This window comes from Ambystoma mexicanum, chromosome 11 (assembly GCF_040938575.1).
Source record: "Ambystoma mexicanum isolate Mex_15411 chromosome 11, UKY_AmexF1_1, whole genome shotgun sequence".
Classification (NCBI taxonomy): Eukaryota; Metazoa; Chordata; class Amphibia; order Caudata; family Ambystomatidae; genus Ambystoma; species Ambystoma mexicanum.
In genome coordinates, this window is record NC_090934.1 from 199,878,972 (window position 1) to 199,890,736 (window position 11,765).

The window sequence follows — 11,765 nt, forward strand, 5'->3', positions numbered from 1 at the left end:
AACTATAGGGCTCTCTGTTACGTGGCCCTCTTCAATTGGTTAACTTAAATGGGGAGGAAACCCGGTATACGTTTAACTAAGATAGGTTAGCAACGTATACTCTGTCTAAGTCCGGGAGGACAAAGATCCGTGTTTAAAGAGGAGACAGAGCTATAGTGTAGATGCCACACATATAAAGAGCTCCCATTGGTTGAGCCACAAAAGGACCAGTCGTAGTTAAAATGATAAACATCAGATTTAATAGAATTATGACCTAAAAAGTGATTAAATAGTGTGGTCCACAGTACATACAATTCATAAACATTTAAACATATATCAAACAGTCGTTACGTGATAAGCTAGAATTAGCTAATTGACAGTGTATCAAAAACAGGGATACACTCAACATCAAGAGGTACGCTTTACAGAAAGTGCAACGTACTCTACAGTAATTAGAATCAGTATGTCAAAAAACTTAATAACTCTGGTGCCAGTACAGAGTATTAGCTCGACATGTTTCAGTTCCTACAGTTATTATGGAACATTCATCAGGAGATATACAGGTGACCACGTAACCAAGACAACATTTAAAAACGAAATGATGACATTTGAAGTATTCGTAGCATCTGCAAAGTAAAGAACAAAAAAAGCGCAAAACATGAGCTTCAAATTAGCCATTATTGTTGCATGTTCAAAATACATGAACCAAGGCATCTAAATAGAGGGAAATAAATACCTCCACTGATGCCTGTGGGTGCTCTCTACTCGAAAGGTAGTAGGCGGTGTAGAACTGAGGGTCGTCTCTACCTAGGATATAGAAAAAACATCCAAATGAGCGCTGAGTAGTAGCTCACTAAAAAAGCAGGATATGTGCTTAGGCTTAGCAAATAGCGAAACTAGTATCGCATAAAAAATATGAAAAGGTGTCCGGGTGAGAGAAACCCAGTGCTGAGAGACAAAACGAATTATCCACAGTGTGCCCCATATAATTCCAGAAGTTGAGAAGAAGTCGGTGACTAGAACCTAAAGAGGTAGTTCAAGGTATAGTCTCTAATCTCGTGTGTTTATAGGAGACAGAAGGCGGCTAGTAACACTCAAAAGTAAACACCTATCCCACAGGCAATACCTTCAAGTTGGCAGTAAGAGTGTCAGTCGTGACCAAATCCGACAGCCCCAGGATATAATCCTGCCGCCAGCGCTAGTGCTGTGTGGATAGTACGGAGAGTGCCGTCTGTTATGCGGGCAGCAGTGCAGCAGGACTGGGCGACCGATGTGCGAGTGGTAGTCAGGGAAATACAGTAGTCCTACAACTATGTTGGAAGAGAAAAGAGATGTAGAGCAATGTGGTTAGTCATGGCAGCCATCATGGAATGGCTCAGACCGGACAAGGAATTAGTACACTAGGTAGCACACAGTCTACAAAAAACGATGGTAAGGGATCAAGTGAGTGTAAACGATTATATGTTGTACCATTCAATAGATTCGTTAAGACCCCTGATGTCACTCCGCAGAGTATATATCATCTTTTGTTCCATATAAAGCAATTTTTTCTCCCGGGTGGCATAGTTAGATCCTTTAAGTGATAACAATATTGTCCATTTGAAATCCTCGTGATGATGCTTCAGAAGATTGAAATGTTTCACCATGGGGGCATTTTCAGTTCTGTTCTTGAGACAGCTCCGGTGTTCCATGATACGAGTTTTGGCTTTGCGGGTTGTTTTCCCTACATAGTGCAGTCCACATTTACAAGTGATCAGGTACACCACAAATTCGGTGTTACAATTAGTCAAGTTTTTCTGTGTCGAGAGCTTTGACAGGCCAACATCTACATTTTTAGTTATAGAGGTCAATTTACAGACCCCGCACGAGCCACAAGGATAGTGACCGGTAGGTTCAGGTAGACCCCATAGGGTGGTTAATCTGGGTTCCTGGATAGGGATAGGTTTAAGTTTGCTGTTACTAACCCTGTTACCTATCGTCGTGCTCCTTTTATAAGCAAAGATCGGCACACTCATAGAGGGGGAGGTCGTTTGAAAGATTTTCCAATTCTTCTTAATGATGTTGGTGATCTCAAAGCTCCGGTTAGAAAAGGTATTCACACACACAATACGATCATCTTTAGGTTTAACAGGTTTTGGTTCCAATAGTGCTTCTCGGTTGTTATTAAAAGCCCTTTTGGCTGATTTTATCACCAGTTTATTAGGGTACCCTCTCTGTCTCAGTTTTTTCACGAGAGTGTTCGCCTCCGCCTCGTATATTTCTTTCGTAGAACTATTCCTTTTAAGGCGTAAAAACTGGCCAAAGGGAAGATTATCACGAAGATGTTTAATGTGATGGCTGGAATAATCAAGAAGAGAATTTTTATCGGTGGGTTTATGATAAGGCTTAATTTTCAAGACTCCATTGGTTGCAAAAATGGTTAGGTCGAGAAAATTAATAAACTCGTTACTAGACGTCATAGTAAACTGAAGGTGAGGATTAAGATTGTTAAGCCAGTTGAAAAAATTGTTAGCTTCAGTCAAGGTGCCTCTCCATATGACCAAGATGTCGTCAATGTAGCGACTCCACTTCACGATGTTATTACTATAGGGATTGAGGTTGCTGTAGACGTTGCTTTTCTCAAAGGTCTCTACGTACAAGTTAGCAACACTCGGAGCCATAGTGGCGCCCATCGCGGTCCCTTCAACTTGTTGGAAAATCTTACCATTGAACTCAAAGTAGTTACGTTTTAATGCTAGTTCAACGCACCAAAGGATAAACGAAGTAGGGACCGGATCATTATCAATGCTGCCCAGAAGTATTTCTTCAATCGCATCAAGGGATGCTTGTTGGGGGATATTGGTGTAGAGGGATACGATGTCAAAACCTAGTAGCAACTGGGTATTTGTATCGAAAGCCAAGTTTTCATGACTGTTAATAACATCTCGAGAGTCTTTTACATAGGATAGCATGTTTTGCACAAATCCCTTCAAATAGTGGTCCGCAAAAGTAGAGAGGGGTTCAAGTACAGAATTAATCCCTGCCACAATGGGTCGACCTGGAGGGTTCACCAAGGTTTTATGCACTTTGGGTAGAGTGTAGAAAGTGGGGATGCTTGGTTTTTTATTGATGAGGAAATCCGCCTCTTGTTTCGAGATCCACTCTCGGTCTTTAGCTTTAGAAACTTTATCTGCAACGAGTGCCATGAGTTCCGGTGTCAGGTCCAGAGCGAGAGGGCGATAATAGTGGTTATCACTAAGTTGTCTTTCGCATTCCGTGACATAATCGGTGCGATTAAGAACCACAATACCTCCACCTTTATCTGCTTTCTTGATGACAATCCCTTCTGGAATATTCCACACGCTAGCAGCACAGAGGCTGGCACCCCAGGTACATGTGGGTTCGGCATGGTCATGCCTCCCCACTCAATTAGCCCAACATCTATCATCACTCTTGCGGTCTTGCAGTCAATTTAGGCTTTGAACTTGGCCTTGCAGAAACACTATAAGTCTGAGAAATAAAGGTATTGTGGCATGATTTCATCTTCTGGTTTCGGTGTAGCTTGACCCAAAGTTATTTTGATCTCGACCATGTGACTGAAGACCATGTTTTCGAGCTTCTTGCTGCATAAAATACTCTTAAATGACGAACTCTTGAAGCTTTCAGTGTTTTTCCATTCTACCTCAAACAGAAGTTTGTTTCTTTCTCATGTACATTGTAGCTACTAAACAGACAGTCAAGCTCACAGTGGCCTTGACTCTTGGTGCTTGACCAGCCAGCCTTTCTTGAATTCTTCCTTCGCCATCAGCTATTTTCCAACTGCGCCACACTGAACTCCTTTGCAAACACAGGGTTTCAAGCCTTGCTTAAGTGCATCATGGAACATCCAGGTTGTATACATTCCTTTGCATATACATTGGTGCATTGCCGCAATCTATTCACTACGTAGCCAGCCTCAAGACTGCTTTGCCTACTTGCGTTTACAGCATCTGTACACTTGTAAAATGACACTGGTATTTGGCATTGTATGAATCTCAGCCATAAAAATTACAGAACAAAAAATGCTGAAGTTTGACTGAACAATCTGTGTTCATATGGAATAGCATCAAAGGCTTCCATCGACTTGGCTGAGACATGGTCTTCCATCTTTATTTGATTTAGGAGTTCAGCAGATCTCTTTTTCCTCAGGTGAGCATCTGCTTTTAGAAACTCGCCAATATTCAGGTCACTCTTTGGAATTACTAATGCTGGAACATGAATGATCACTACAGAACAAAGTCCTCCCCAATGTCTGGGTAGCTTCATGTAAGCTCTGGATCCACTGGATCCACAGGCCCAGTAGTGATCCATTATCACTGACATTCCATCTTTCATTCTTTACACATCGCAAATGTGACCACACTGTTGATTATCTCCATCTTTTCTCGTACCATTGTTTCTGGACCAAAGTTCTGCACTAGCCAGAGGAACTATCTGCAATGGACCTCCTTTGTCTTCGACTCATGTTAGAAGCTTTGCAAGTCTCAGCCAGAGAGGTTTGCATCCATGTCCACTTGTTCAATAACTGGCTGATGATGACCAGTTACTGCCACAGCTCTGCATACAACTATGCCTTCTTCCCAACCATTTGGAGAAAGTACTGTTTCCCAGATTCTCATCTGGCCTCTTTCTTTGCAGCTTCAAACTTCTTCATCAGTCTTTCATTGACAATTGAGTCTTCTATTTACTTCCCATCTGATTCCAGCTCCTTTCATTCCAGACTGTTGGTATCTTATCACATGATTTCTGGTTTGCACACTTTCTCTTGTCTTTAAATCGTGAACATAATCATCTTCATCGGGGGCTGATCATTCAGTCACCCATACCAAGGATGCCGTTCGGCCCTGGAACTGACCTCTTGTATGACAGAGTACAAGGGGAGACAGGCAATGAGCTGTTTGAACATCTATTTCAATAGCTTTGAATATTTTAGACTTACCAATAGCATAAGGCAGGTGTGCACAGACACAGCAATCCTGCTTGGATGTCCGTTTTCCCACTTCTTTGATGTGCTGACGCCACATATTATTCCCCAAACGTGCTGTACTGTCTAAATAATCATTTAATTTTTCTTTTTATATTGTTTTAGCTGATAAATCAACTTTACAATCTATAAAATTCACAATACAAGCAATGTGTTATGCTCACCTGGTCTCTGCAGAGGCGTTGGGGCATGGTGGCAGCCCACCCGGGGGTGAGGTTGCTCGGGTCTGACTTCGCCCTCTGTGCTTATGTGGTGACTGGTGGTAATATGTGATGCTGTTCGGGACTGCTCTTGTTGATTAGCTTTGTTGAGCACTTCGTCCTGCTGCTTCTGGCAGGGGCGCTTGTATGATCTGGACTGAGTTCCTTCACTGGTCCCTTGCATATGGTAGTTCAGTCCCGCTGCGACTAAGCCACTATACTTCAGGTAAGTGTTCCTGTTCGCCTTTGTCTTTCCTCGTCTGTTTTTGTTGAATTGCAAAGTTTGTTGTCTTGTATTGCTGTCCGTTCTACTTTTGATGTTTGCTCTTTTGCTTTCTTCCCTTGCAGGTTATGTTGCTGGCCCGCAAAAGCTGCGGAGCTCGGGGCGGCAGCCGGAGGTAACGATGAATGAAGCTGCAGTGGTACAGTAGATGGTAAGTTGTTAGCTAGGGGGCACGCGGGTTCAAATACGGCGCGGGTCTAGGACGGATGTTCTAATCTTGTCTTTCTTCTTCTTCAAAGAGTCTGAGTTTGTGGATGAGGAGCGCAGTGCTGCGGTGTCAGAATCAAGATCACTGGATGTCAGGAGATGAGTCTGCAGATGAAGTGATGAAGCACCGGTTTCCTGGAGGAGAGTATGCAGGAGAACGCCTGGTTTCAAAGGTAAGTAAACTGGTCCAAGCAGCGGTGAGCGTCAAGTTGAACACAAGTGCCCAGTAACGAGAAGCAATGGCCTTAGGGATGGAGCAGCTTATATAGCTGAGCTTCTGAAGCCACGTCCACCAGGTTTAGCCTGCCTGCCACACCCTGTCAAACCCGATGAGTCAGCACCTGAAGACCAGGCCTAGGGAGCCACTCCCGATGAGTCAGCACATGGGGATTTTTATTTTTTTTATTTTTATTTTTGTTGGCAGAGGTTTACAACAGAGACACACATGCTAGAACAATGGAGCATACATCAAGTACATGAATACAGTATACAAACCCACAAACTCAATAGTATTATACGTAGAGGGGGGGTTGGGAGAGAACGATACAGAGTGGTCAAGCAATCACGGGTGGGGAGGGAGGTGTTCTTCCCTCGGTTGACCCCTCCTCTTGGCTGTTGAGATAGGTACTGAATGCCATCAGATGTCCTTGGACGGCAGTGGGTATGGAGAATTCCAATATACTCTTCTTCACAGTTTCGAGACCATCTTAGCAAGTTAATCCATTTCTGGATCGTCGGGGGGAGGAGCTCTTCCAGTTCTGAAGTATGCTTTTCTTGGCTACGATGCAGCTGATACTGAGGAATTTAGCCATGCATTTGGTATCGTCGGCCTCCCAAACACCACACAGGACCCCCCAGTGGGGAGGGACCTATTGTAATGCCAGTTATCCCGGTGAGTGTCTCTAGAATTTTGCTCCAGAATTCCTGCAGTTTGTGGCAGGTCCAGAACATGTGCAGGTGATCCACGCTCTCCTCTCTACAGCGGGGACAGGATTGTGGATTCATACGACCAAACCTGGAGATCCTGCTGGGGGTGTAGTACACCCTGTTCAACAGCTTGTATTGCATGGCCCGGTATCGGAAGTTAAGGGAAACCTTTTGAGTATGTAAGCACATCTTCTACCACAGTTGGTCGGGAATCTCCCGGCCCAGCTCATCAGCCCAAGCCTCATGTACCCCAAGGGCCTGTGTTGGGGCGTTAGTTTGTGACAGCTTGTATAAGGAGGAGACAACGTCACGAGCCCCACCCGAGTTGGCAATATATGCAAGTATCGGGGTGTCAGGGGGTTCGATGGGGAAGGATGGCAATGTGGCCCGGTTTCCACATCTGGGGGTCAATAAACCTACCCTCAGGGTAAAAGTCTGATAGAGCTTGGTAACCTAGGGCCTCCCAGTGCCGGGCAAGGGCAGTGTCATGCATTGGCTCTAATCCAGGAAAGGCCCACACTGGGAGCCATTTATAGTAAGGAGGGGACTCCCCTATTGGGCACAGCAATTGCTTCCAGGCGCGCAGGGTGGCGCTGATCGGGTTGATGGGAGAGTCGGGCAGATAGCATTGATGTAGTATGAAGGTCATTATGTTTACGCCGGATGCTGCTAGGATTTCTAGTTTGACATGTGGGTGGACTGGGGAGCCGGGATACCAGTGGGAGGCGTGTTGGGCTTGAGCTGTTGTCCAGTAGAGAGTCAAATCGGGGGCGGTGAACCCCCCTTGTTTATATGGGAGGGCCATATCGGACCATTTCTTGCGCACTGCACCGGAGTGCCACAGGAACTGTGCACACGCCTTGTGCAATCTGATAAAGTATTCTTCCCCAGGCCATATGGGTACATTGGTAAAGACATAGAGCAGCTTGGGAAGTAGAACCATCTTAATGAGAGAGAGCCTACCGGCCAGTGACAGAGGAAGGGGGCGCCAGCGTGTAATTTTCGTCTCAGCTATCTGTGCTGCAGCCAGATAATTGTCAGCAAGCAGGGTGGGCTTGGTTAGAGACACTGTGACTCTGAGGTATTTAATTCCCCCGGGGGACCAACGGAGTGGGTATTCGGTGACAGGTTGTTGAGTAGAGTTAGTGAGCGGGAGGACTTCAGACTTAGAATAATTAATCGTAAAACCTGAGTGGGTGCCTATGCGTGTGAGGTCCCGTAGAATGGGATTAAGGTGGGTGTCTGGGTCTCAGATGTACAGTAACACATCGTCTGCATAGAGGGATATAATTTCTGGAGTATCTTTCAGCCTTATCCCCTTGTGAGAGTGGCGCGCCCAGGTATAGTCAGCCATTGACTCTATCACTGGTGCAAATAGGATCGGGGAGAACAGGCACCCCTGGCAGGTGCCCGTGCAAAGTGTGAATAAGGGGTATGAGAGGGAGTTAACTTGCACCCTTGCCACCGGAGACATATATAGTAATTTAATGTATCCTATCATGTTGGGGCCAACACCCATTGTCTCCAGTACCAGCTTCATGTACCTCTAAGAGACCATGTCAAACGCTTTCTGGGCGTCCAGCATGACCGCGACCGCGTGTGCGGCCTGGTCAATACATGACATCACATTGAACAGTCGCCTGATGTTATATGATGTGGATCTTCCCGGTACGAAACCAGCTTGGTCTTCATGGACCAGATGCGTCATGAGTGGGAGGAAACGGTTTGCTATTACCTTGGCGAAGAACTTACTATCAAGGTTCATAAGGGAGAGGGGCCAGTATGATCCACAGTTGTCATCAGGCTTGCCCAGCTTCAACAAACCGTTATGACAGCTTCATGTAGAGACGGGGGGAGAATGGATGGATGGAGCGATTCATCCCAGACCTCCAAGAGTTTAGGGGCTAATAAGGCTATATTTAACTGATAAAATTCTGCTGTGAGCCCGTCCGGGCCCAGTGATTTGCCCTTGGCTAGGTCCGAGATGGCCTCTACCAGCTCGTCCAGTGTAATTGGGGATTTAGTCTGGTCCCTGGTAAGAGCGGAGAAGCACGTTGTAGGGATCTGATCTAGTAGCTCTCGCATGTGTTGTTCAGTATGCTCGGGAGGTTGGGAATACAGGGTCGTATAGAATTTAGTGAATACATCCAGTATTTGGAGGTCCGAGCATTGTGGAGTGCCCTGGTCATCTTTAATAGAGGCTATATGGGCCTGTCCCCATTCTCTTTTCATAAGGGTTGCGAGTGTTTTCCCTGGCAGCTTGGGGCCGGAGAAAGTATTGGATCTCTCTGGTTGCAAGTGTGTTGTATGCTTGAACTTCGTCTGCAATTAAGGCAAGTTTGGCGGGATCAGCTGCGGTTGAAGACTCTTGTTCCAGCCTACATAGTTTAGCTTCAGATCGCTCGAGAGCGGCCCTAATTGTTTTTAGCACACCTGCTTCTCTGGATATGGACATCCCCCTGATGTATACCTTGAAGGCTTCGCACCTGACACCTAGAGGGGTGGCCTGGAGGGTATTGTGTTAAAAAAAGGACTCAATATCAGCAAGTATATCCGCCTTGAACACTATGTCCCTGAGGGCTGAGGATTTAAAGTGCCATGTACTGAGTGACGGGACCGTTATTCCCAGTTCCACTGATATAGTGATCGGGGCATGGTCTGATAGTGTGCAATTCAGGATCTGTGCCCGCTCCACCCTGCCCATTATCTCACTGGATACTAGAAACAGATCAATCCTGGAGGAGCTGTTGTGTACTGTGGAGTAGTAGGTGTATTCGCGCTGCTGGGGGTGTAGTGTCCGCCAGGCATCACGGATGTCGAGTGTTACTCCATAGTTGAGTAGCCTACGTGCAGCCGCGGTCAGGGGTCAGTGGCAACTCCCGTCCTGTCCAGATCTGCATCTAGCTCAAAGTTCATACGCCCCCCATATAGTCTGAGCACACACATAGCATAGTAGAATGGTGGCCACAGTGTCTACAAACTCCGGGGGGTCCACATTTGGCCCATAGGAGTTCACCAGGAGATAATCTCTATTCACTATGGTGCAGTGTAGTATGACATATCTGCCCTCAGGGTCAGTGTAATTTTTGTGTAGCTTGAATTTGATGGATTTTTGGATAGTGTCAATATGCCTCTGGCTTGAGTAGAGTAAGAGGTGAAGTAACTGTTGGGACCCCATGTTGGTACCATACTTTCGTCCAGGCGGCCCTAGGAGTGGGTTTCCTGCAACAACAATATTTTACAGCCATGTCTATTGGCGTACGTCATGATCTTACGGGCCTTGGTGTGATTGCTTAGCCCCCGGACATTCCATGACATTACGGTAGTGGGCATTTCACTTGTCTAGGGTGTATCCCATGTTGGTTGACATGGCTTGCATCCTGTATAGTCGCTCTTAAATCGCCCAAACACTGTGCACCTCGTCAGTTCGCCTCTGCCTTTTCCAATATAACTTCCCCAGTTCCCCCTCCCCCCACCCACGCCGGCCAATAACAACCAGCAGCACCCACTCCCACCCTTTCCCGTCCAGGTCCGGCATCCCTCAAAGGACAGGTGCCAGCTGGCCGATCCCAACCTGGACCAGCCACCCCTTTGGCCCAACATGGGCCATCAACAGTCGAACATTCCAAAATGAGTTTGCAACTGCATTGGGGTGCACCGTTGCCATGTTGCCAATGAGGAGAATTAAGTCGAATGTAGAGTACCACCAGGGTACGAGAGTTCGGTGTTATGAGTATGTTGATTGTGTTGTTTCCTTGATGAGTGTGTGGGCCAGAGGGCGAGGGTGTTACACAGTCCCATGCCACCCCGTAGTCGAGCCGGGCAGGGGGTGCGGCCCCATCAGCAGATAACACTGCATAGCGGGACGAGTGAGGAAGGTATATGTCGATGATGCATCAGAGACCCAGAGAAGCGACAAAGAGGGGGTCAGGCATTGTGTATGTCCATGCGATTCTCAGGAGTTTCGTTGAGCGTTATCGGTGCCTCAATGAACTTTGCCGCTTCGTCAGGGACCGTAAAAAAGTACAGTTTCCCTTTGAATGTGAGCTTCAAGCACGCAGGGAACAGCATTGCGTATGGGATGTTGTGTTCACGTAGCATTTTCTTGATAACCAAAAATTGGTGTCTCTCTTGCTGCACTCCCACAGAGAAGTCAGGGAAGATTCTAATGGTTTGGGGCCCCAGGCGCAGTTCTCCTTTTTCCCCGAGATAAACGTAGGATGAGGTCTCTATCTCTGTAATTGAGATACTGGGCCTGGGGAAGTCTCCAGGTGCGGGTTGTGCTGATAGGGCTCTATGGGCACGCTCCACTGTGAAGTACGGGGAGAGAGCGGGGTTGTCAAGTAGCTCCTTCAGTAGGTCTTCCACCACCAATTCCATGCGGCCCTTGAGGGCATTTTCAAGCACTCCGATTATACGAACGTTGTTTCTGCGGGAACTTCATTCCAGGTCATCGCACTTGGCCTTTATTGCCTTCTTGTCCTGGCTAAGAGAGGTAACGGTGTCCTGAAGGCTGAGTATATTATCTTCGTTGGTGCCTATTCGCATTTCCGCCTCCGTGATTCTGGTGCCAGCATAGTTTAGTTGTGATTTGAGCGACGCCACATTGGCATTGATATTGTATAGCTTTTCGTGAAAAGCGGCGAAGTTCTTCGTCATGGAGTCCAAGATCGTCACAAGGTCGGGTGTCATTGTGGGAGAGGGGGGGGCAGAGTCCTCATGACTGGAAGATGCTTGTCCTTGATCGAATGTGGGGGTTGCCTTGGCACACTTATCCATTGCCCCTGTCTTGCTGGCTCCACGAGATCTGCTGGACATGGCACTGTAGGTGGATGCGAGGTGTTGCCGCTGGCAGATGTCTGGGTCTTAAAGCAGTGCTGGGCTGCGGGTGGGGCCCAACAGGTATATGGGGGTCACGTTGATTGGGGCCCTCGGAGCGCCACACAAAAATCCCCAAATCCCAGTGTATGAATGGAGCAGATGTGCTGGCTATGTGCCCCCCAGGAGCGGGGTTAGTAGTTCTAGCGATGTGTTGTGGGTGACAAAGAGCCAGACCAGCAGCTGCGTACGCCCGCCGGCGGGGGAAATGGTAGCGCAGGTGTGGTCCAGTCGGGTGGGAGGCGGGCTACACAGGCACTGCCACTAGCTCAGGCAGGCGTTCCGCAAT

General features: G+C 47.1%; 1 long non-coding RNA gene across 1 annotated transcript; it reads right to left on the reverse strand.

Moving 5' to 3' along the window:
• Positions 1–216: 216 nt before the first annotated feature.
• LOC138504685 (uncharacterized) lies at positions 217–1,000 on the reverse strand. Its single transcript, XR_011279899.1, has 2 exons — positions 716–1,000; positions 217–605 (listed from the first exon to the last, which is right to left on the reverse strand). It is a non-coding gene; the product is annotated as an uncharacterized lncRNA (long non-coding RNA).
• Between the last annotated feature and the right edge of the window lie 10,765 nt (positions 1,001–11,765).